The sequence below is a fragment of the Malurus melanocephalus genome, unplaced genomic scaffold, assembly GCF_030028575.1.
Source record: "Malurus melanocephalus ecotype Western Australia unplaced genomic scaffold, MMel_1.1 scaffold_431, whole genome shotgun sequence".
In the NCBI taxonomy this organism is placed as follows: Eukaryota; Metazoa; Chordata; class Aves; order Passeriformes; family Maluridae; genus Malurus; species Malurus melanocephalus.
This window is the reverse complement of record NW_026623663.1, coordinates 341,750-367,838: the sequence shown is the minus strand read 5'-3', so window position 1 is coordinate 367,838 and position 26,089 is coordinate 341,750.

The following is a 26,089-nucleotide window of genomic DNA, read 5'->3' as shown; positions in this document are numbered from 1 at the left end:
CTGTATATTCTCTTTGTGGTCTGTGCCTGGGTGGGTGACTCTGCAGACACCCAGGGGACCACATCGAGGAGCAGATCCCTGAAAACCAGCCTGGCACACATACAAGACTGATTTTCTCAGGAGTTTTCGGCCAGAGGGGTGAAGGAGGGGTCTACAGAACCATTTAAAACCAGTCTGGCCAGCACTTWAGAGTTAATAGTTGTGGGATCTGCAGGACAGTAGTTCCTGATGTGCCTGCASAGTCAAAAATATTTCCAGGCACTGCAGCAAATTGAATGGTTTGGACCATGAATAGTTTTCATTAAAAAGTGGCTTTGGGGGACGAATTAAATTTTCAAACTGATTATTTTGATTCTCATGCAGAAAAGGACCTCTTCACTGCCACATTTTAAAATGTATSCAAACCCATAATCCCTACAAAAAGTGAATTTGCTAATAACTGTTTATGGAAATCCCAGTAATATTTTGTATCCTGAGTAAAGCAGAAAAATCACAAGAGAGAAAAATCGTGAGGTGGCTCCTCTCTTACACGTGTTTTGAAAGAGTAACTCCAACATTTGACTTGAGCCCGGCTTCTCACGGCRCACAAAGTTAAGCAGCGAGACGTGGTTGTGCCTCATTAGGTCACAACGCCAGCCTGCGAGGCAAGGCAGCCCTCTGTGATGATATTTATTAAAAAAATTATAACTACACGCACACATCCTTGTAGCACCAGCCCCCCAGCCAAGGCACAAGATCACAGAATTGTTCAGGGGGCTGGAATCAGCAGTAAGAACATAGTGAGTCAATTTAGGGCTATAAATACCCTGGTTATGCTTTTAATCTTGATTAAATTGAGTGATTCTTATTTATTTTCATTCGCATATGCCTGTGTGCAATATATAGTTGGTTTCTGCATATTCGGGCCTGTAAGACTGCAACAAATCTTGCAGAAGTCTTGTAAGACATAAATAGTGTGATTTCTTATCAAATCCTCATCTGAGAAACCACACAGACACCAACACACACTCAGCCTTTAGAATTTCCCTGTGCATTTTTGCAAACAATGACAAACGGTTTGTGGTTTTGTTGTTTTTTGTTCTGTTTTGTTTTTTTAAAAAAAAGCATGCAATGTTTTTTGCATCTCTTAAGAAGAACTTAAAACATCTTTCTGCTTCCTATCCTTCTTTTAACAGCTTTGCATATTACTTTTCATCTAAACTCAGTATTTGAACGTACACTTATCAGGCGCCTGTTTTCTTTGTTGCTTGTAATTACTGAATAAGTCGGAATCATAGCCAAGGAAGTCTGTGTGGGATTACATCTGGAGTAGTGTGCTATAGCAACACTGTGCTTTGCAGAGCTGCTCCTCTCATAGATCTGATCTTAATGATGGGCTACACTTTCATCTTTAAAAAAATCATTTTCCGCAACTCACTGCTTTTTATACCTCAGCAAGAAAATGCTGTTTATTGTTCAGTTTCTCTTGCCTACAACGTTTGTATCTATAATTGAAACTTARAAGCTACGAGCTTGAATAATTCAATCAGAAAGCATATTGTTTTTACTGTTCTCGGTATGAATCCAAATGATCGCATTTTTGTGATGTTGTATTATCAGAATATATTTATTTTTACTTGCACAGTCATAGTAGGCAGTCTCTCTCTCTCTCTCTCTCTCTAGAAAAAAAAAAAATCAGCAGAGAGGAGGGAAAAAAAAAAAGAAAAACAGCAGAGCTTTATCCATGCTGGGCTCCTCTGGTCTAACTTAAGCAAATGAGATCTCTTGTCCCCTCCAGCGAGCGGCTGCTCTGTCGCTGAGCTGCTTCCATGGGCGCTGAGCCCGCAGTGGCAGTGCCCCCGGGGCTGAGAGTGATCCTGGCAGAGAGGACACGCGTGACCTATCTGTGTGGAGGTGCCCTGGCTGCTGAGCGTGTCACCAATGTGTCACCAGTGTGTCACCATGTGTCACCGTGTCACCGGCGTGTCACCGATCCTGCGCTCCTGGCGTTTCTGCACGGGGGGGGCAAAGCATCCCTGTTTCCTCTCCCACAAAACACCTCTTGGAATTGCCCAGGGACAGCATCACCATGCCAGCTCCACCAATGTCTCTGGCCACCTTTTCACTCCACAATTAGCTGTAGAGCAAATTGAGGCTCCTGTGTTTTGTGCTTAACACATTTTTTTTTGTTGTTTTTAATTGGGAAGAAATCCCAATGTGTTAGTTAAATGTTTTAGTTGAATTATTAGTTTTAGTCCAATGTTTATTTGAACTATTAGTTTTAGTTCAATTATTGGGTMTCGTATTCTCTGTGTCGTGGGAAACACGAAATAAGAGCATTGAAAAGGGAGTGGATGAAACCGTGGTACTTAACTCTAGCACCCTGTGTTTTATCTCAGCTACACAGCAATTCTGTGAGCTGTTAAAACATCCAATGTGACTTTTGGCTTAATATGGTTCAAGCAGTTGGTAAGAATTAACAATAATATGGAAAGTATCTATTTTTGCTCTTTATTGCTATGTTTGGACAAATCATTATATATAATAATCTGCTCTTAGGTAGTTYTGTAGATGTACCTGTGGAATTAGGCCCAGGAAGAAAAATCGCCCTTACTCCCAGAACCATGAATCCGAAATTTTCTGATTTATATAGATTTTCATTATGTCCTTAGCATAATTTCAGCACAAGCAGAGGGCTTAGCCAGGCTCCCATGGTGTGTCCTACGGGTATGGAACAGCTTAGCATCTTTTTCTCTGCTTACCAAGCTTAGTGCMTGTAAATCAACCACTCCATTATGCAGTAATTCCCCCTATTCTTAATTCAAAATAACAAAGTTAAAGCAGAATTTGGGTAATGAGAAACTATATCGTTTTGGCCTGTGTATGATCCTCATTCATTATCTTCTTTCCATTTRGGGGAAGTGAAAAACCCTTTTATTTGCAAATCCATCCACACCACTTTATAAGACACAATATTAGGAAATAGCATGATTTATTGGACTGAAGCATTTCTGTAAGGCCTAAATGATAGAGTCTGCTAAGAAACTCATTTTTTCATGATGGGATCTGATGATGGRGGTGAAACCAGGGGCCCCCTGCCAAGAAAACACAGAGAAATAAACTTGCAGAAAGCTTTCACTACCACCTATCASTGATGATGGTTCCCCCTTCCCTTCCCTCAAACATTGCCCAAATGGGGAGGCACCAGAATCTCCCCACTGACTCTCCTGTGAGGTGAAATGAAGAAAGCCTTAAACTTCACAATTGCCAATAATGAGCAATCATTACTCAAATTACACCAAGCACTGATTAGGTTTAAAGTAATGAAGAAAACAACACGATCAATCATCATCAACCCAAAAGAAGTCAATCTGTGCTAGAGATACAGCAAGATCTTAGTGGAGGGCTCCATCTACAGGGTTTGGGAGATGAGAGAGAAAAAACCTTCACATCACAACATCTGAAAAAGATTCCCCCTGCTCCCCACTCTGCTCACATTTTTCTTACCAATCTCCAAAAGCCAGACACGTAAAAGGATTCTTTTTCTGGCCCCTTTTTAGCTGCAAAATAATTAAAAGAGCCTTGCAAAAAAATAAGGCAGGAAAACTTTTTGGGAGGGCATTTCACTGCTGTTGAACTGGAATGTCTGTTTAAAAGAATAATGACAAGAGTTAAATACCTAGCATCTATCAAATAGTAAAATTATACTGAAAGCTCTGACTGTGCAAACAGCATCAGTGGAAGCTGAGGTTTTTAATGCAATTTGTATTAATAGGTTCTAGCCACAGAAATAACATTGGAAAAGAACAAATTGCATGGGAAATTCCCATTTGTCAATTTTCATTGGCTGCTAAATACAAAATTACAAATTAACCCAAAGCTTCTTTTGAAAATCCAGAGGAAATTCAGCCGACACCGCATTTCTTAGACATGGAATAAGATTTTGATACCAGTTACAGGCTCAGTCTGGTAAAAAAGAACCCATTGTATTTTAAAAACAGGAAAATAAAAAGSAAGATAGTAGGGATGCTGCTATTCCATGCACATGTATATGTAAACTTTGAACAGTGCTAATGAGTCAAGTTAATATATGCATTTTGTAAAAGATGTATTATTCTTTAGGAATAATTTAAGTTTAAATATGTCCTCTGTCCATGTGCTGAAGGTATTACATAACAACTACTTTAAAAGAAAATTATTTATAATTTAAGCACAGGAAAACACAAAATTAGAATTTCAAGTCAAAGTCTGCTGAACACAACAGAAATTTCCCCACTGACTTAATTCACTTTTGAATTGGGGATAATCRTTAGAAATAATGAGATACAAATGAAAGCCTAGTAAAAAATGCATGAACTAAGGGAAATTAAAAACAATAYACAGCCATTCTAGTGTAGGTTTACATTCTAAAGCCCATTGTGGAGGGGCTAAATTTAATGGAAAATTTCCAACCTTTCATACTTTGAACCATTTAGGACCACAGGGCAGAGGGTGGTTTGTCTCCTACTTTGAATTCTCCAAGTGGAGGAATAATGTCATCATCACTAAGACTTGGCACTTGTCAATTTGCTCATTACAAAAAAAAACAAAACCAAAAACAAAACCAAAAAAACCAAAAACAAACCAACAAACAAGAAAAAAAAAATAAAGTCTTGATGGGAGAAGTTGACAGCTRCAAGTTTTTTTTGCAAAGTTCTTACATTCTACTTCTTTAAAWCATATTTGGATTGCCCATCCTTGACAACAATAATAAACTATTTCCATGGAAACTCAGGTGAGAAAGCCATGCAAATCTCATCAGCAGGAAGAGCAGGTAGCAGCTCTGACTGCAGAAGGAATGACTTGTCAGCGCAAGGTAAAGCAAGTCAGTYGTTAAGGTATTAAACAAAAAATTAAATCCTTTGGTTATGATTGGGTTTCTTTCAGATGTTTTAGAAAAAGCTGTGGAGAAAATCTCGAGCAAGGGAATGCAGAGCTAAACTAATGGGCAGTGGATGGGGAATTGCAATACAAGCAGCTGGGAGTTTCTGAGAAAACACTTGTCATCAAACACAGCCCAGGCCATGCTTGAGAAATGTTAGAGAAACCATGTTAGAGAAACCAAGATCAGGTTCTGCAAAACTGAAGATTTTCATGAAGATTCCTCAGGTTTCAGGCAAAAACCTCTGGTCAAAGGCAGGAAGAGGTAGGAATAGCAGAAGAAAGTGTTGTCTTCTTTCATGTATAATTATTCAAAAAAAGTACAGTGATGGGGGAGCTTGATCTATTTCTGTTCTTGTGCCTAAAGACATTTCTGTCACGCAGAGGACACAGTTCCTTTCCCAGCTTTACATCATAAACAGCCCATGATGGTACCTTCACCAYACAGAGGAGAAACTACTTTTGTACCCACGTGTTTGTTTTCAGAGCAAGTGCTGAAGAATTTGGGTTATGAGACAGCGAACAAGGTTTGAGGAGATCACCTCTAAGAAAACTGCAAACACCRAAACACCCCTTACAGGAAAGACTAATAATGCTGTGAATAACTCAGAATAATTGCATTAGGAACAGGAAAACACCAGCACATGTGGGTTGAGCCAGAGCTGGAATTCTGCTGATGCTCAGCTTGGTGGTCCTGTGGGCAGGCAACGTACACAAGCAATTGCCCAAGGCAACAACATTCTTTATTAGATTGATTAAGCACCAGGTTTACKTATTGTCGTTAGTAATGGATGCCAGATTTCTGCTTTGCCTCTGGTAATAGGAACCAGCAGAGAGGAAGGAGTGTTACTGGGAGCGTTGGTCCTGCTCCTTGTGTGGAATTTTCACACCTACCTCGTTTTAATGTGGAAACAACCAGAAATGGTCCTCACCCAGCGCTTGCCGCATGATTCATTGTTTTTTCAACCTCAAACAGATTTGTGGAAGGTGATTTAGGTGAGATAAGAAATAAGGGCCCTTTGTTGAAGCATCCAAGTAACTCCCAGGTTTCCTTTGCACTGTTATCTGGGATTTCATCAAGGGGAATCTTTCTTGGGGGGAGGAAAAGGGCAGCAAAAGAAATAATTCCATACACAAAGCTACTTTTAATATTCATATCCACCAAAGGGAAAATCCATAGGATGAATTAAAAAAAAAAAAAGTAGAGATGTAAAACTGATGAATCCTTAGTTAATTCATAAATGTCATTTTTCATTATTGGTTCTTAACATAAACATTATCACATAATTCAGGTTTTTATTCATTGCATCCCATCTAATATAGAAGATGCAACATACTTTATCAATAAAAACATTGCTTTCTGTGTTGCATATTCCAACAAGGCCTTATGTTTCTGTTTTAGCTAGCTGGTAAGCTTCAAGTTCCAATAGTTTAAGTGTGATTTGATTGCTTTTTAAGGGTTTTACGTATTAAATGTCACTCACATGTATATTTTTTACGATAGAACAAATAGTGCTAACCAAAAATTATTAACAGTGCTCTATGATAACACTTAACTTTAAAATTGATGGGTAGAAGATGCCAGTARATGAGGTTTTTAAGCACTGGGATTTTTGTAGTGGAGCGTGTATACAAATGTAAGTATGTGTGTGTGTGTGTATGTATGTGTATATATATATATATATACATATATATTTTATAATCATTTCAATCTGCTGTTTCAATATTGATATAATGGTTTTTAATATACTGCAAAGATTATGATAAAATTTAATAATTTTCATCCAATCCCCAAATTGATAGTAAAGAAACTACTCATTATTTAGAGRTAGAAGTGGTAAAACAAGAAAGTAATGAGAATCTTAAGAAGAAAATTATCTCTCCTATAAACTTAAGTTATTCATTTTGTATATTTATGATAGATTCATTTCCTAGGATTCAAGACACTTTTGTCCTTTTGAAAAATATGCTGATACGTTGGATTATAGATGTTTCCTGTGTTTATGTTTCTGATCTCTGCMTTATTTTACTTAAATTCAATTTTCAAAAATGGTAAGAAAAAATCAAAAAGTACCTGTACTGACAAAAATTGGAAATTTGTGAGGATTAAGGGCTGGTTGTCATCTTTTGTAATGGGCTGGTTAGTTGGTTGGTGTATTTTCATTTTCTTGTTTTATCAAGTTCTGATTTTCAAGAGATAARTCTCAAGCAGTGCAGTTGAAGAAAYTGGAAGTTTCCTTCAATAGAATCTGGACTTGACTTTAACAACCCATTGTGGTACCTAAGAAACATTAAAGAAATCCTTTGTCCATGGAAGTCAGCAGCAGCTTTTCCATTGGTTTCTGTTGTGCCAGAATTTTACCCATTGTGYTTCGTTTCAATCAAAACTATTTTCATTTTAGGTAACATTTGAAGTATGTTGTGTTTTTTATATTAGAAGCTATTGTTGAGCAATAGTAGGGTGTTTCTTTGTGGTTTTTTTTTGCCTAAAGTTACGTCAGGAGAGGTTTAACTTGGGTATTAGAGAAAATTCCTTCACCCAAATGTTTGTCCACCCCAGGTACAGCTGTGCAGGGCAGTGGTGGACGAGAGGGATTTAAAAGATGTATAGATGTGAGCTTGGGGACATGGTTTAGTGGTGGATTTGGCAGTGCTGAGAGAACAGTTACACTTCAAGATCTTCATATAGATCTTTTCCAATCTAAATGATTCTTGATTTTGTGATTTTCTATATAATTCTATTTCTTTAATTATTATTATAATCAAACTGCTATATATGATACAATGCCAAGTAAATAATGGTTATGAAAGGAAAGTCTATGAACCCTTGAAAACCTTCAAGGTGCAAAAAAAAAAWTTGCAAAATAATCAAACAGAAATGCACATACGTGTGTGAGACGATATTGGCTTGGTTCTGACAAGAGCTGCCAGCTTTGTCTATGTCATCAGATGAAAAGCACTGATGGCCACATGGACACCAAATCAGAGTTATCTRGAAACTGCAAGTGTTTTTGGCACAAAAAATTGAAAGGAATGAAGGAAGTGCAGGGACACAGATAAAAAGGGAAGACAGGAGATTTTCTGTCTTTTCACAGATGAACTAGGATACAAAATCCAGAATTTTTGATGGGAATTTTTATKTTTTAATTTGGGCAAATAATTTTGAGCAGGTATACTACATTAATATTTCCTTTGAGCATATGTGTGTGTGCTTTTGGTGTGTACATCTCTGTGACTGTCTGCATATGTGGAACATTTCATSCTCTTTGGCTGGCTATGATGAGTCAGAAAATCACTTTTTGTTAATAGTATTTTCTCTTATTTCATCTTGTATTATAGTCCCTCGTGAGTACTTTTATAGCCATTTAATACAAAATTAAAAGAAGACAGCCGTGGAGGTTTATGGTGGAGCAAACCTGGCTGTTCCCTTTCTGTTTGTGGAATAGTTTTTATCATTTGGGGTACATCTTGAGAGGTGAGTCGTGCTTTAAATAAATTTGTTTGGAAGCACATAAAAATGACTTGAAATGGGGGGAGCAGAGCTGACTCGTGTAGAGATGGGGCTGCATCATCCCTACAAAGAAAACCAGTGTAGGGCTGTGTGACCTAACCCTTAAACCATACTGAGACCGATACCCTGTGCTCATCTGACAACATTTAATTCTTACTAAAGTCAGGGTTAGGTGGACACCCACGAATGGCCATCTGCAGCTTATTCCTTGGACATTCAGTGCGCACTTGGAAAAAGAAGAGATTTTGTGSCTTTATATTGTCATAATCCAGATTGATGTGGACTATTCAGGCTCCTTAACAGTGCTGAAGATTTTATGAGAGCACAAGAGCGAGCATCTGCTTCTGTAACAACCCAAATACAATATAGATGTATAATACATGTGCATGCATAGGTATTTATAGGAGACACACATCACTYATATGTGAGAAGTTCCATATTATTTTGAGAACGTTGCACCTGTGCTCCTGTATCTGTAAGAAAAAAAAAATCACAGAATTATAATGGACACATATTTACCACTGTTTAATGCCAACTTTAACAAGTTTGCACTCATTATAGACACTTGAATTTTCTACTCATTTTTGTGGAGCGATAAAGAAGGGGACTTGTGTGTTCACTTACCTGTTGTCAATTACTGACGCCTCATTACACAAATCACTTGGAGAGCTGATGAGGTTTTATCTAACATAGAGGCCAGGTCAATCAATCGTCATCAGACCTGTGGATCTTCAATGGACRTTGAAAGGTTAACCCAGTTCTTCAGGGCCTCCATCATGTCAGCAAAAATTAGCAAGAAGGTGGCCRAGTTGTCAATAGAGCGCCAAGACAATTAGTTAATGATTAGAATGTTAGCACTTGGGGAGTTGATAACAAAATGAGCCATCTTGGATACATTTGCATGCATTTAGAAAATCCATATAGCTGGGTGGGACGGAAGTCTGTGCATATGGTGCAGTAAGGAGYGCCATAAAGCAGAATTATGCGTGTCTGAGTGTGGCGTAGGCTTGGCTGTGCTAAATGAAGCCACTGCATCAAAAAAACTGCACATTTGGGTTTATCAGAGTCAGGTACTTGGCTTTACTGATGTGCTTAGTAGCCAGCATTAGCAATGAGACTGCTGCCCTGTCATCATAACCCCATTTTCAGCTAAATGATTATGGATTTGATATGTTCCACAGTAAGCACTGGCCTTACCAGTTGTGATTAAACTTGAAGCTTCTTAAATTAGGGACAAGGGAAAATTAAAAGCCTTCCTCCTGTTTAGGATTTCATCACTTAATTTTATTCTTGACTTCTTTCRTAAGAATATTTTGTAAGACTTCTGCCTGCAATTATAATTTCATTTTATATCCCTTGTTGAAACATGAAATCCTCTGTCCATATCACCAGGCCAGGTAGCTCCTTGTCCTGGCTGAGGCCTCTTAACTAGTTTAGGCATGAAAAATAAATGTTGGAAATGGTCTGCATAATTACTTGGACAAGTGGGTTTTGATCGTTTCAAGGTCTCCTTTACCTTTGTGCTCTCCATCAGGTTCAGGCACATTTCTGATGCTCACGACCGCATTTAAAAATTGCTGGAATGTTCTGCCATTGAAGTGCTGCAGWGATTTATTTCAGGCTGTTAGGTTTCCCTCCACCTTTGATGGAAGACTGGACTGTGTCTGAATCACATTGTCCACCACTATAAACACCCCCTTAATAAGAGACATCCACTCAGTGGCTAACAAAAGAATTCCTTGGATTCTGAGAGCAGCTTTAAGAAGGAATATCATATATGCTATAGGTTACCTTGTGACCCAATTGCCTTCCTATTGATGTGCTGATACCTGGACTTGTGTCTCCGAGTGCTTTGACATACAAGTATCCAATTATATTCAATTTAGATTCAGGTGGCAAAGACCTTCACTTTTATTTCACAAACGTAGATTCTATAAGTTTTAAAGGAAATGTCRTGAAAGGAAAGAGAAGATTTTCAGATGGCTGACTCCAGCTTTATGTTTTCTACCCCTACAACCCTCTGCAAGCCATAACAATTGAAGTCATAATCATATTTATATGAGATTTAGKGAGAAAGGGGCATGAGATGACCAAGTGGTGGTTTCTGCAACAGTGAAAGTGAGACATTACAGTCTCCAGCATCTGTTCCGACAGTTTTCAGCCCTACATTTTATAAACAAAAAAGGCATCTCTTTCCCTCCTGTGAGCAATAAAGGGGATGAAAATGTGCTTTAAAGACATCCGCGTTGGAATTGTCACATCTGAAGCAGACAGTCTAATTGTCTGGAATATTAGTCCTCCATGCCATTGTGATGAGCCTTTATGAGTATCTTCCTCCAAGTGGATTGGAAAACTCAAGTGTGCTTGACACTGAGCACTAATGTTTCTCTCTGCACGTTGATGCTGCCGTCACAAAAATGTGTCGTGCCTTAGAGCTGTAACTTCCARAGCAATTACGCACAGGAAATATTTCGGATTAAGTGAAAATAAAAATACCATGGCCAGTAAACACTGTTTCRTTACCAGGCTTGTGATCAGTGTTGCTGTGTTTAAGCCACAGTCACACTGTGCCGTCTTTATACCTTCATTATTCTCTTTATTTTTTTCATTATTCAAAGGATTTTCTTTTTATCCACTAAGTTCAGGTTTAAATATATCTAAGGGGACAGATTCCACATTATTACATCTGGAGTTATTCAGCTGTGATGTGCCAGATCAACCAAGAGCAAGTTTTTGCCCACAATGTCRTCGGAACAGTCACAAAGAGAGACACATTTTCTATAAAGCATTGCAAACCCAMACTCTTGGATCACACCGGTGGTACCCAAATTTCTGGAACCAGATGCATCCTTCGATTCCACCTGCTCTTCACCTCCTACAGAGGAAGAAGCCCTTTTTCTGCTGGGATGCATCATCATTCTGCCTCTTTGACCTCCAAACTGACAGAAATGGTTAAACTTCCTTGACGAAAGTTTTCTTCTTGGCATTTTGTTGAAATGCTGCTCGTACTTTAATGCCACAATATAGATTCTTAAAGGATGGTTTCTGATTCCCTAAAGAAATTCCACAATAGCTGTTGAGCTATTGCAACTATTGCCTTTCTTGTTTCTCATTTCTGTCTTGCACTTTGATCAGAAGCTCTGTTGAAATGTGTTGGTGTTGGGCCAAGGGAAGTTATCCTTTTTGTCTCATGCCAGCCACACTGAAGTAYATTTCTGAGCAGAAGAATGGGCTAAGCAGGGAGTCCTGCTTGGGGAATGTAAACACTATTGTGGGCAGTGTATTAAGAAATATCCTGAAGTTAAAGGCAAAACTTCTATCAAGATGGGAAGAGATGCCCGTAGTAAAACAAAAAAAAAAGCGCTCCACGGATTTCGGCTGAAATATTTATTGACATCTATTTAACCACTGATCTCAGAGTGGGTTTATATGAAAATAATGAAGTCCTGAACCACTTCTGCCTAGTTTTTTCTAGAAATAAAACAAAAAGGCAACTGGAAAAGGACATTTTAATGTTATTTTCCCTCTAGGTAAAACTGAAAAAAAACCCAGCATGAAAGCTGCTCCCTTGAGATCTTTTGGCAGGGAAGACCCATGAGCCTCATGTACATTTGGATAACAACAGCACCTCAGAGCTCTTTGAAGTTAGACCCTTCAGTACTAATCTGATTTCATTCAAAAGAGAAATCTAGGATGATGTTTATGAGGGTTTGCAGTTTCACCATGGTTTTGATCAGAAACAGATGGTGTATCTGAAACAATTAGAAAAACTTTTGTTTAGAAGCAGCCCACATGTAATTGACTGTTTGATGTAGACATCACAGCGTTTGGTGTTGGGGAGTGAAACTTGTACATGCATTYAAAATTCGGTGTGGCTTTGCTTCTGGAGGTTGTGTCAGTTCCCAGGAGCTGAAGATCCCAGCCCACAGCCCCTCCACATGAACAATCATCTTTTTACAAAATGGCCAGAACCGCACCCTTCCCTAAGAATAATGTCAAAGGAGATGCACCCGCCCCCACCTCAAGGCAGCTCAGAAATTGAGTTTGTTGATGATGATCCTGCAAAATTACTTTTGTTAAGGACTCTTCTGACTGTGAGTCCAGCTGGGTGTTGCTGGGCCTGGAATGTGTGTGAAGATTTCAAATCACTCCAAGCGCTGAGATCAAGCTCGTTTTGTTTTCATATACTGTTTTTGTCTTCCCTAAGAATTAGTTCTCAGTTAGGATCTTGCAACTAAATCAACATTTTCTTACCAGAAGGTGGGAAACTCTGCATTATCGTAAAGAGAAAAGCCAGTGTACGTGGTATTAAGGATGTGAGTCCACTTTTTGTGGCTGGAGACTTCCAGGGGTGGCCGAAATTTAGATATGTGGCTGTGGGGATGGTGGATCAGGAAAACACCAGCTGTGGAGACCCATGGCTGCTCCAAAAAACTGCTGTTGATCACTCTTCTATAAACTTTAGTGGGACCTAACATTTTCTCCTTGGGGATGGTATTTACAAGAGTAAATTTACAAGCATCCCCATCAGGGGATACTTAAAAGGTTCAGTTGTTTSCTGTGAGCTGTCATTGCTGGAAGAATTTACCTTATGCCTAAAATTACGTGTCAGGAGATAATTCTTACATGTGTTTCACACACTTGTATGCGTGGACGAGTGTTCAGCATATATTTTATATATTTTGAAGCAAGACCAAACAGAACCAGCTGACACTTTGTAAGGTCACCTGCTTAATGGACACCACGGAGCTGCACTTGCTGAGAATTGAGTGCTGTGGGAGACCAGAACTCTCTCTCACCAAGGAGATTAGACATTCTTTCAGTGGGAACAGGAACAGGCATGAACACTCCAAAAAATCCCACTGAATCCACACAAAGCCAATTGTCTCCAATTAAATGCTGCCGAGCAAACTGCTGTTTCCATTAAAACCCCTTTTAGCACTCCACTTGTAACGGGATGAAAATATGTGTCATAATGGACCCAGGTACACAAAAGTGCACGTTTAAACCTCTTCAGGTACATGTGTAGCATGAGAAAAAGACATAAATGTCAACCAGCCCATGTATAAAACAAGTTTCACCCACAAGGCCCGGATTTATTCCACCCTAACTTTAGGCACTTAACCGGGGTGCTTAAGGATATTYTCTCCCGTGGCTCTCCGTGTAGTCAATGGAGTGAGAGAGGCACTGTGAGGAGCCAAATTAGCCTGTCTAGGATGTGAATKGTCCTAATGAGATTCCCATTTTCCTCCAGCACCTATTTAGTTATTTGTAGGGTAACGCTGTTTTTGTGGGGGATGCTTCAGTCGGCCGCCTCGTGTGGGGGAGAGATAAATCTTGGCCAAGCAGATCGAGTTGGAAGGAGCTGTGATTTCTTTGAAGTCATGAACATTCCCTCAGGACTCTTAGTGATAAAAAAATAATAATTTAGAGATAAGCTAAGAAATCTTTAGGGTTTCTTTAAACCTTTGTACCATACTCTAAGCTTCCGTACACAGCATTAATATTGCAAAATGCACTGCAATGAACTAGTTCCTTAGAATGCCAAATTTTCCTTCAATATCTCAGTTCTCCAAATACAAAGATCTGATTACTTGACTCAAAGGCAACAAACAGTGATTTTTAAAAAACATTTGGCTATTTGTATTTCTATTAATAATTTTCACGAGTTGCTGCAACAGCATGTAATGAGTGCAAAAGTCAACAAAAAATTGTTTTAACTAGCATTAAATTTGTTCCCTGCCAAAGTAAACACCATCRTGACTCTGCTTAAAGAGGAAATCCATCCTAGCATGAGCAATCATTGTTTCCTTCTTGCATGGGCTGGGAATGTATGAACGAGGAGAACATTTCCCCTGGAACGAAATGATGGGTTTAAGTAGACGTCCATTTTCTCACTGCCTAAAATAACTTTACATCATGAAWAGCTATCTAGATGGCATTGTTTTTCTTCCAAACACGTGGGTTTTAGTTCTTCACCACCCCAGAGATGGCTCTGTTGGGTAGTAGTGGTTGTGCCAGTGAGGATCAATTCCACCTTCTTCCCTAGACTGATTCTAGCAGTGATCAGAACCAGAGGCTTCACAAGAGAGTGCAAGAAACTCCCTGATAAATAACAAGATAGAATCTGCTCATTGAGAAAAGCTGTTTCCTTTTTCCGTGGAGATTAAGTATTATTTAAASTATTTAATTTTCTGTAATTGAATCAAGAGTCTCAGAGTACAGCTTCGGTAATTTTTTGCCTCTTGCTAAATTTTTATCCTCAATAAATATCTTGTGGCCCAGAGCACCACAGATTAATTTGTGCATTCTCCAAGAAGTACATTAAATATCAGTTGTATTTCATTTTTCACAGAATATCCCTTCTCCCTGTGTGATGAAGTAAAAATTCAAGTTTTATCTGATTCTGGTTCTATTTTTCTTATTTTTTGAAACTCATTCTACATTTCCTATGGCATTCTCAAAACCAGAAAATGCATTCCTAAAGGCCTTACAGAGGATTTTGAATAAAAAAGCAAATAATGAAATAAGTCATTAGCACAAGATCACTTTGCAGCCAGCCTCAAAAATACCTTCAGCATTAAAAAGGACTGGTGCTTTTTTGAAGTGAAGTCTACTGCAATATTGCCACTCATTTCCAAAAATCTGTGTACAAATCTGTTTCCTTGCTTTCAGTTGGTCACATTTTTTGAAACACTTGTGTTTTGAGGRAAAAAAAAAAAAGTCTTCTGCATTCAATCTTTTCATGAAAATTAAAGCTCTGAGAACAGTCAATTTTGTTTAAAAAAGAAAAAGAAAAAAAAAAAGAAAGTTTCAGAAAAAAAAAAAAAAAAGAAAGTTTCAGACAGATTAAAGAGATAAAGATTACTTCTAAATGGTTCTAGCCTAGAAATTGGTTAAGTTTGCATAATTGGACCCCAGCCTGTGAGACTGTAGAATTGCAAGTAGCAGATGACAGATATTAAACTAGTTATTCCTTTGACTAAGAATTAAGGGATGGAATAGGGTGTGCTACAAGTGAAGTTAGTAATTGGATTCAGCTCTGAGGGAATGGAATTGACTTGCTTTGGAGCTAGTGAGAGCTCAACTTAAAACTTTTGCCAAAAAATTGAAATAAAATAGTTTTTTAAGGTTTGAAAAATGCCAGTGAGGTGCTGTAGTTAACTTTATCATTGTTTATTTATTTGCATTAAGGCAGTGCCCAGAGAGCCAGTGAGACCTAATCAAAAAAACATGAAAGGGCCTAAAACTTAATGTCTAATTTTATAGATTTAAGTAGTCCCCATTGGCTTTTTTACATGACAAGTGACAACAACTAAATAAATTCCAGATTTAGGGCAGTAGCACATACTAATCACTGAATGACTGAGACTGACAAAATTTGTCTCCCTTTCTGCTTTGCCATGTTAGACTGATTACGGTTCTTTAATCTYTTCCCTTTTTTCCCCCCACATTTCCATGTCTGCTGCCTAAAAAACCTGTCCCTGAACAATTTCAACAGGGCTGAAGTAGGTGATTTGGATTAGAAATCCACAAAAGATGTCCTGATAGTGAAAGATCTGATTTTTTTTGGGGGGGAGAATGAGCTAGTGGGGAAATGAAAGGGTAAAAGTAGATATTTCTCTGAGAGGGTTACAGAACTGCATCCTGTTTTACACACATTAAGGGCTGCCAATAGGAACTCACAAAAAATTACCAAAACTTACCACAAAGAAATAACATCAATTAAGTATTAAGAAAGGTCTGCATGATCTTGGAATTCTGTTAGGATCTGTTAAATTATGGAGCTCTCCAGCCCAAATGAGTAACAAATTTAGAGCAATACTTTTCAAAAAACCAATTTGAACATGTGAGTATTTTGAAGCTATCCAGGAGTAGATATTATGCACCATTTTCACTTGTGGCTTGTAGAAACCAGCAATAGCTTTATGAAAATTCGGGTATTGGTACAGAGTCAAAATCAATCAACAGTGTGGTGTGAGAGGAGCTTCTTTAGATACTAAAAACAATGAGGTTCAAAGAAGTCAACACTTTTGCATTTAAGGGAGCACATCACAAAGTGAATTGGGTCATCTCGGGGAAATATAAAAGCATTATTCTTCTGAGATTTGAAAAAAATACGTAATTACTTCTTCCACCAAGCATGATTCTTCTAAATAACCTTCATTTTTGTCCCTTGGAAATGAAAAGAGGTTTACATTAAAAAGGCATTTCCTCTGACTCTCTGTCCTTGAGCAGCACAAAATGTAAACTATACCTTTCCCTTCTTCCTTTGAAGAAAAAGGAGTTTCAATCTTCTTCTGTGAACACGGTCCATTTAAATAAGGAGATGGAGTCCCATCTTTTCGATCAGCTTTCTTTGTTTGACTTGTCAGTAATAACACTTTAGCTGAAATTGTACAGGCGTCCTGCTAATTTAGTAATTATTGACACGGTGCTGGGCAAGAAATGATAGCAAACACAGGGAACTGTTAAGAAGAAATGAAATAAAAGATCTTCATATCATTGTTGAATAATGGTTGAGATCATTTTGTGCTCTAAGTAGGCCCAAGACACCTTTTTCCATTTTCTCGACACATTTATAATTTATGCTTTGTAATAGTTCCAAATATTTTTAGGACTCCGTACTTTGTTTGAGAATCCGGAAGGACTGAATGAGAATCACGAAGTGCACACACAGATGAGTGAGGGGTGTGACCCGCCATAGCTTTTGATTTAAGAATGATCCCTCATTTTTTTTATATCCTCCTTCCTCATTTCTCAATTTATCATTGTATTCAGGGCTGCCTGTGCTCTGGCTGAGCTGCCTGGGCACTCACCCCATTTTATGTGGCTGGAGCCAGAGATTGATTTTGGGTTTTACCCGTTGGCAGCATTGTGGCAGCTTCACTTAGCACRAGCAGCTCTCCAGTGACCTGGCGTGCAGAGGTTTTTGTGTCATTTCAAGGAAGTCTGAGAGTTTCCACCCCAGGGATGCATCACTCTGCCCTTTGTGTTGGATCCTGGAATCCTGAAGCACATCTGTGAGTGAGAGCCCAGTGCTGTGCTTGCTTTGTGCTTTGTAGATGAACAGGATTGTTAATATTAAAGTTCCTTATTGAAAAAATATGGACTGGATGGTCTTYGTGGGTCCTGCCCAACTCAGGATGTTCTATGATAAAATCACCACGAATTTGTACATTGTTTAACTCCTTAAAATTCCCTTTTCCATCTCCTTTAACTGGACCTTATCTAGACCTTCAATTCCTAAAACCTTTACAAAGCTTATTAAAAACACCAAGGTTTCTCAGAAAAGGAGACAAGACTCTTAATTAAGAGTTCTTTATTGCTGTCAATCTGTAACTCAGCTGTGGACAGCAGATCTTTGTTCCCACCACGGAGCTCATGTACATAAACACACGGATTTGTTATTTCTCATTTGAATTAAAGCTCAAGTCCTGGTTGTTAAAGGCAAATGTGTGGTGCATCTCAGGAGTGCCATGGCTGCTGGTGGCACTGAAATCGTGTTGTCAGGGTTTCATGAAGGTAACAGGGATCTCTGGCTTCTGAGGGATTATCTTTAGCTAAAATCACCTCTTCTTCGTGGACTGGAATAAAACCACAAAAACATTGTGAAGATCATTTATTGGGGTAGCCAGGGCTGATTATTCCACGCTGAACTGAGTGTTTGGAAACAGGAGGCAGAGCAGGGCTTGCAGAGMAGTTGATCTTTAAATTGAAGGCCTTTATAAAAGGAAATAGAAAGTGATGTTTTAATGGCAAGATTCTATCAGTGCCCGTGCAATGTATTAGATTTCGATGCGGTTGTATATTGATTTATCCACAAACTCCTATGAARGCTGTTCCTTCACACCCTGGTCATGGAGTGAGGGATTCTGCAGCATCCAGGGACATGAAACCTGTAGTTAATGGCTGGCTAGAAAAGGTTTATTAATGTTGAAATTAATGAGGGCTTTTCTTCCAGGACCACTGCTGTGATGGTAGCACAGGTCCGTCCCACCTGTCTCGACACCCTCCCTCCTCACTCCGGTGTCACAGGCAGAGTTCCAATCCAGAATCACTCTGTTTTTTGTTTATTTTGAAGGATTCTGGGTCTTTTTATTTCTGTAGTCTCTGCACAGGAGGCTGCAGTGACAGAAACAAAGCGGTGGCGCTGAATTAAACTCTGCGTGTCTCTGACGAATCTCCATCTCCCTGTGCACAGAATATTTGGCTAMGAAAAGAGGAAATGTGGTGACAGATTTCATCCTAGACGTGTCTGTCTGCTGCCCTAAGGCTACACCCTGCACACACACACAATTCCACGAGCCACCCCTGTTCCTGGGAGCTGGGGGTGTGTCTGCCTCAAAATTTACCTTCTGGCCAATGAAAACTTGCAGGTGATTTGTTGTAAAATAAATGTCGTGTGTAATTTTTAATGTAAATTTAGATAGAATATTTTTTTTAAAATGCCTTATCTCTTTGGAGATCCCTGTTTTTCCCTTCCTACCTGTACCTATCCTTGCAAACAAACAAGGTGAACCTTCATGCTTTTGTGTCATTAGATTATGGGGTTTGGATCACTTTAGGCATTTTCTTTCTTCTACTTTCTTGCCCAAGCTTGGTTGTTGGTTTCTTTTTTTTTTTTCCCCCCCCCCCGTGATCTTACCTCAGTTTTAAGGCTTTTGAGGTGGTTTAGGGAAGGATGGGGAAAGAAAAGGAAAAATTATTACTTAAAGAAATTTCCTGAAGGAAATTTAAGAAAATGTAAACTAAAAATACGTCTCTTCTTAAAGAAAACACTCTAAAAATATAAGTTAATTTAATTGCTGTGTGGCMTTCTGTGCATGAGGCCATTAACGTGCCCTCAGTTTATACCCATGCTCTTCCCAATTCCACTAGGACCTACATTTTTCAATCATTCCAAGAGTCTGCAAACTTCACTCAAAGTGTTTCAAAACGATTTCTGTTTGTTTCGTTTATGTGTGTTAAGTCAAATAAAATATTTAACAGAGCYTGGGTACAAATTGGAAAGGACCTCATCATTGGATGGAAACAGAAGATGCAGCGAAGAATCATATTAAAGAAAAATTTGTATCATTTTCAGACAAAAACTGAAATGAAATCTGTTTACTAACCCACCAGCTGTCACTGCTACTTCTGGTTGCAATGTATTGCACACACTGAGCTATAGACTTGCAGTCACAGGCATTACTGTAAGGTTTCTGCTGGGAAACTGAGCCTAATGCCTTCTCCACTTCTCTTTTTTCAACCAGAATGGGAAATTTAATTTTAGTGCCTGCATGCATTTTGATTTGCCGCAACGGTTTGTTTTGGGGTTTTTTTTCTTACATTTTAAAGCAGATTTTATTTAAAGCAAACAAACCAAAGCTGGGGTCCAAGTTACAACAATGGTAAAAACGTTCAGTGGCGCTAAAATTTACAAAATGCTGTTGCAATATGGTCATGGCTGTTGTGAATTCTTTCAAGATGTAGGTTTTTGCTTTTAAAGCAAGGAGAAATCTTGAGTATGCACTTAATATTTATGGCCTCTCTCAGCTCCCTGCCTGACACCAAATTCAYTGCCCTGCAGTGGGCAGGACAGAGGGTTTGCTTTCTAAAGGCAAAAGCCAAGGAGATTTTTACTTGTGTGAGGAAAAGAATAAGTCCCAAGTGTTCCAAGTGCTAGAAATGTTTAAGGCACACACTTACAGATGCGCCAAGCTACAGCACATGAAGCAGAGTTGGTGCCCGAGGCGCTGTGATGAGGACTTGGTCTCAAAATGAAGAACTGAATGCAGATCTTCAGCCTGCCTGTGCTTGAGCTGCTGCAGAGAGGGAGAGAAAAAAAAGTATCAAAAAGAGAAACACTTATTTGCGCATGAAGGAAACCTTTTCCTGGGATTTTGAATATTTTTATTCAAAAAAAAAAAAAGGAAAAAAAAAAGCGCAAAATTTTGAAATAGAAAACCTTTAAAATCACAAAATTGAAATAATTGTGTTTTGACACACTCAAAATGAAACACTGACTTCATTTCAGTATTTTTTCAAATGGTTTTGTTCTACAAAATATTCAGCTAGAGCTAGGGAGAATGTGCAGGATCTCTAGCTTTTGCCAAACAGTTTTTTGCTTGCTTGTTTTTCTATCCTGCCACATTTATCCCACAGTCAAGTTTCTGATTCAGAGACCACCTAAGCYAAGGCAGGGCTTAGCATTGCCTCCAGCACATTCAAAACAAGTTCCTACTGAAAAATGAAATTTTCTGGGCTGTTGCAGTGGTCTGTTTTCCCAAGGCTGCACTCATACTGAAAAGAAAACTTCATAAAGTCCCTCATTTACGTGCATGCAGTTTTATGTGCTGAGACAAATGTGGTCTCAGGGTGCGGGGTGTAACGGGATCCTCTTGCTGGGAGCTCTGCTGGGGCCGTCTGTGCCGGCGTTTTGTTCCCACTGTGGAAAATCCACCACATCCCCTGTCCACAGGGGCACTGATAACACACCGGCAGCGGGGTTGGCACCCACACACACTGGCTGCTCCCAAAAACCATCCATTTTCTCATTTTTCCCCATTATCTCTAAAATAACGCTGTCTTGGGTACCAGYGTGGGGAGTTGCTTCATGTGCAGCAGGGCACTTCATGGACGTGCCCAAACTTTCTGCCCCAGGGGATGGAGCGGGAGTGGAAGCAGAGGAAATCGGCAGACTTAATTGTTTCTGTCSCAAATGTAAATATCCATATATAAAAACAGCCCTTAAACCTGAAACCCCACACCGACTGGTCCTTTTTAATCTTAATTTCGAACAGTTGCTACTCCAATTAAATTCCACCACCTAGCATTTTCAAACAGCTCTTAGTTGTTTCAGCAAACTCTTTTAATGGACAGCTGTTTTTGACAGCTCCTCCTGATTTGCCAGCGCTGTGTCATCTGCCAGAGCAGGAGGACCCATTTTGTATTCTGCTGCTGGCACTGAGGGGATATGTAAATGTACACATGAATCAGTTGTCACCAGCACAGACACACTGTGGCGAGATGATCAGAATGTGTTGGGAGTTTAGTTGGCTTAAAGTGGGAGGAAAAGGAAAAAGAAAAAAAAAAAAAAAAAAAAAAAAAAAAAAAAAAAAGAAAACCAACACAAAAAACCCCACCATGCTCAGATTTCTTGAAGTGATTTTTATTTCAAGTCTCTCCAGTTTATTTTCACTTTGTGGCGCTTGTTAGATTTAGTTCAGGAGAGTGCAATCTGCTACTCGCAAATCACCAACCTGAAACTCAAAAGTTGAGGAATTATAGAAACATTGCAGGTAAACAACGTCAGAACTTCAGCTACACAAACGGAATTTTTTATCGGGCTCCGCTTTTCAAAGATTTGAACCCCAGTGAGAGAAAACTTCACGTTCCCAGGAGCACAGCMTGGAGAGAAAGTTTGTTCAGCTTCCCAAGGCATTCTGGTAAATGGTCGGAGCTGTTTCAGCTCACAGGGTAACGTCTCCATTTCACACTACACAGAGAGACAGTTTATAAAGTATAAGGAAGATCACAAGTGGGGTTGGTGTTATCAGATTTATTTCTCTCCTCTCAGATGCCCTGGTGCTGCAGCCTCYGTCTCTCTGTTAGCAAGTGGGGGGACAACAATTTGATCACCCTTTTGTTTACCTTTTAGAGTCCACTGACAAAATCAGATGCCCCTCCAGTTAACAGAATGCATGTGGGATGCACATTTAGGAGATCCTTTCAGGTTGGTCGCTGAGGTTTGGGTTTGTTGTGGTGAATATCTGCAAATCTGAATAACTGGTGCRAGTCTGAACCTCGCTTTAAGCGCCCAGAGAAAGTGGTGGAATAGTTTGAAGTCCTGAAGAMCTCAAAATCCTGTTTGAGCTTGAAAAAAAGAAACCTTTAGTGCCTTAATATTCTCTTCACTATWACTTTATTCTCTTAAAACATCTGTGTGTTTGAAAGATGCTATTGATGCAAGAATACATTGAGAAATTGAGGTGCCCAGTGCCAAAGAAAACCACTCCAGTGCTCGAGTGTGTCACACGCCTTTTTTCCACAAATTCTTCTCAGAGATGTCCCTGTCTGACTTGAACAATGTTGTATCTCTCTAAATATAGAAATCAGTGAAAGTCCTGGTGGTGCTGAATTTTTTTTTATAACCCATAATTATGTATGGATTAAATGTCATTGGTGGTCATTTTAATCTCTGTTGGATTTGTTAATCTTTATCTTGGTAGACAGCAATGTAGATACGGTTCAGGTCACAGATTAAAGGAGGTTTGAGTATCTCAGGAAAATGTTCCTCAGTTGCAGTGACAGATTAAAGGCCAGAGGATCCTTGGGCAGCAAGAACTGTTGGCAGAGATCATCTCCTTCCCATTTGAAATTCAAATCTTGCACCAGCCCCTCTACAGACAGTATCAAGATTTCTGTCTCAGAAGGCACAGTTCTGTGTTCAATGAAAAAGAAAAAAAAAAAACCCTGTTCAACTACCCAGATTGGGAGGAAAATGAGTCTTTATTAAATCTGTTATATAAAAAAAGGAGAAAAGGTAAATTGGTAACACCACATGGCCTAGATGTCAGAAAGAATAGAGAAATCATGAGAACCAAAGTGCACAAAGAAAACWCTCAGTCAAGGCACTGAAACATCAAAAAATGTGCGTGTCTGCATCAGCRCATGCATGGATTGCAGGGTAGGGGTTAACCCCAGAGCTCTGTGCTTGGGCATTCCTGGGGGTACAATGGAATATTTAATAACAATGCAGGAAAATCAGAAGTGCTCAGCAAACATTTCTGTTGTGGGTTTGAGGAAAAGCCAAGGTACAGAGTCACATAGGACCATGATGCTGCTGAAAGAGTTCCTTTTCCAAAAATGCCAAAATTGATCATTTTGATAASGTTGAGTCCGAGCAACCTGCATCCAATAATTTTCACAGAGTTGGCCAAGGAGCTGTCTGAGCATTTAGTGTTGGTTTTTAATGCCTTGGAACACTGGTGATTTTCCAGAGGACTCAAAGAAATCRAACATTGTGCCAATATTTAGAGTGAAGGGGTGACCCAGGTAACAGGTTTACGAAAGGCGAGGTTACAAATACCAGTCAATGTGGGATTGTGGGAAACYGGCTCCATTGGGCTGACAAGGACAGTTTTGATGAGATTAAAAGTTTTTTTGGTAAAAGCAGCAGTGTTTAAATCATATTGGAACTCACATAATCATTCAATGATAATCACAGGGGTATTTTYTGGCTGTGATTTCAGGGAATCTGTGCACACCTTTGGAAACAGTTTGATATTTTTTTCTATCAATCTACAAGATAATATTTTAGTCCCTCAGAACACATCCAGGCCTGTAACACCTTCCAGCTATAGATTGCTATTAATGGGGGTTGTCTGGATGTAAATAAACAGTACTTGATTTTCTTACAAAAACACAGTATCACTGAAGATTTACGTTTTAGGTGAAGTAGCATTTTTTCTTTAAAGAATGTAATTTAACTCAAAGCAGCTCTGCTGAGCTTTATGGTGGCTTAATCAAATACAGTGCTGCTTTAAAAATAGAGATTCCTTCAAACAGAGGATTAAAATATTGGTCTTTCACATCTCCAGTGATAAAGCTCCTCAGGTCTGGAATGAGAGTGAAAAGTGATGTCGTTTTAGCTCAGACTGAGTGTAATAAGAGTTAACTCTTGCTCTTATTGAGTTGACAGTTGGGTGGGTTTTTTCACTTAAAAGAAAGCTCTTTCAGGGTTATGTAAGTTTGGAGAACCTGCTCATAACGAAGTCAGTGCTACTGGCTAAACAGAAAGGTTTGCTACCTAACTCACATGCTGTATTCCCAGGTTCTTTCTCAGCTCTCCTGCTTCCCCTGCTCATGCTCCAAAATCAATCATGGYCTTGTAGCGATGTGATAGCATGGTTTTAGCCAGTCTTGAAAAATACCTAATTAAATAAGCAAAGGACATAGGTAGGGTCCTGTTTGGTATGAAGCTATTAATTGACTAATGCATCATCTGAAAAAGGTTTTCATATCCTCCTGTCTGCACAAGGAGGGCCCTCTGCAATCTGTGAGACAAAGCTCCTTCCGTGACTCTTGGGTTGRCGTTAATGAAGTTTGTGCCTCCCCACCAAAAGCCCCTTCACAGGAAACACACCTTTTGAAGGAGATTAAATCAGGTTTTGTTGCTCACAATAACCATGCTGTACCTCTTTGCTTGCTGGTACACTGATCAATTGCTGATCGATGCTAATGGCCGCAGYGTCTGGTTTTCATCAGCGCGCCTTTCTTCTTCCTTGGCACTTCAGCGTGTCGCTGTGTTCTTCACGAGAGGCTTGTTGAAAGCAAGAAGTGTAAATCAATTGGGCTCAGTGTCGTAAACAAAAGCTCTTGGATCAGTCAGAGCRAGCCCTGGAGCACTGGATAGCACTGGGGTTTAGTTTTATTTAATTAACAGATTGTTTTAATCAGAACAGCGTTAAAAACCCCAAGCTCCTCGTCCAACCAAAAACATTTTGCAGTTGTGGTGGACCACAGAGTAAGGTATTGTGTTCCTGTTCACTGCTTCACTGCAGAGTTTAATGTTTGAGAGGTTTCTCATCAAACAAAAATGTCTTTATCCCGARCCATGTCACCTGTGCCCAATCCTGAGAACTGCATGACCTCTGCCAGGCAGAGGGACACAACTGAAAACTGGCACCCCACCAGGTTTATAAAGCTCTGTGTTCTTGAATTTACTTTATTTTAACCAGGCATTAAGGTTTTAAAGCAGGTGGTGTCACAGAGCAGCAGCTCAGTGAGTGAACACCCCACACACCAGATCAGGTGTAAGGTCGTAGCCAGTTTAGGACCAATCCTCAGTACATTAAAAACATATTGCCTGTGTAAAAGGTGGTAATGTTGGGTGCTCAGAGCTAATTTCAGGCAAGAAATCCATTTATGCAACTGGGATTTAAGTTTTGATGGTGTTTTCATCAGTAGGCAAATCCTGTGTGGTTATGCCTGGTTTTAAATGAATTCAGCTGAGSAAAAAATCAGTACTGTGAATGGGACTAAAGAAATCAAATACCAGGTTATTATTAAGAAAAGCTGAAAATCTTWGTTCTAACATGTAATGTTGAGTTTGGCTTTCTAAAACAGTGYTTTCATTTAATGCTGATTTATGACCTTGTTATGGTTATTTATTACAGAAGTATTAGTCTGTTATAAGTAGATATGAAGTATTGTAGGTGGTGAGTAAATATGATTTCTGTTCATTCACTGCCTCTGACAACCATCATATATTATTTACTGTTAATCACATTTTACCTAAACAGCAATTTGTCATTTATCAATCAGTTATAAAATATCCYAGTGTGAGTCAAGATCTAAAAATGTCCTTGATCATGGAAGAAAGCTTTTATTTTTTGTGTGCTTTACTAGAATTCGAGGTTTTCTCCTTTAAAACTCAATCAAAAAAATAAAAAACTTAGAGAACAATAATTAATTTGATACAGGTTGAGGAGACATAGTAAAAGCTGGGAAATTATGAAATAACGTGTTGTTATTTCATGATGTCATCTTATTAACACAGTGACTGGTAATCTCTTCWGAAGTGCTGAGGTGCTGCTTCAAGGTTTTGTTAATATAGTATAGGATAAAACTCAGGATAAAATTAAAAAGCAAAATACCAAACAAAAAAAACCCCAAACAAAATAATTTTAAAAA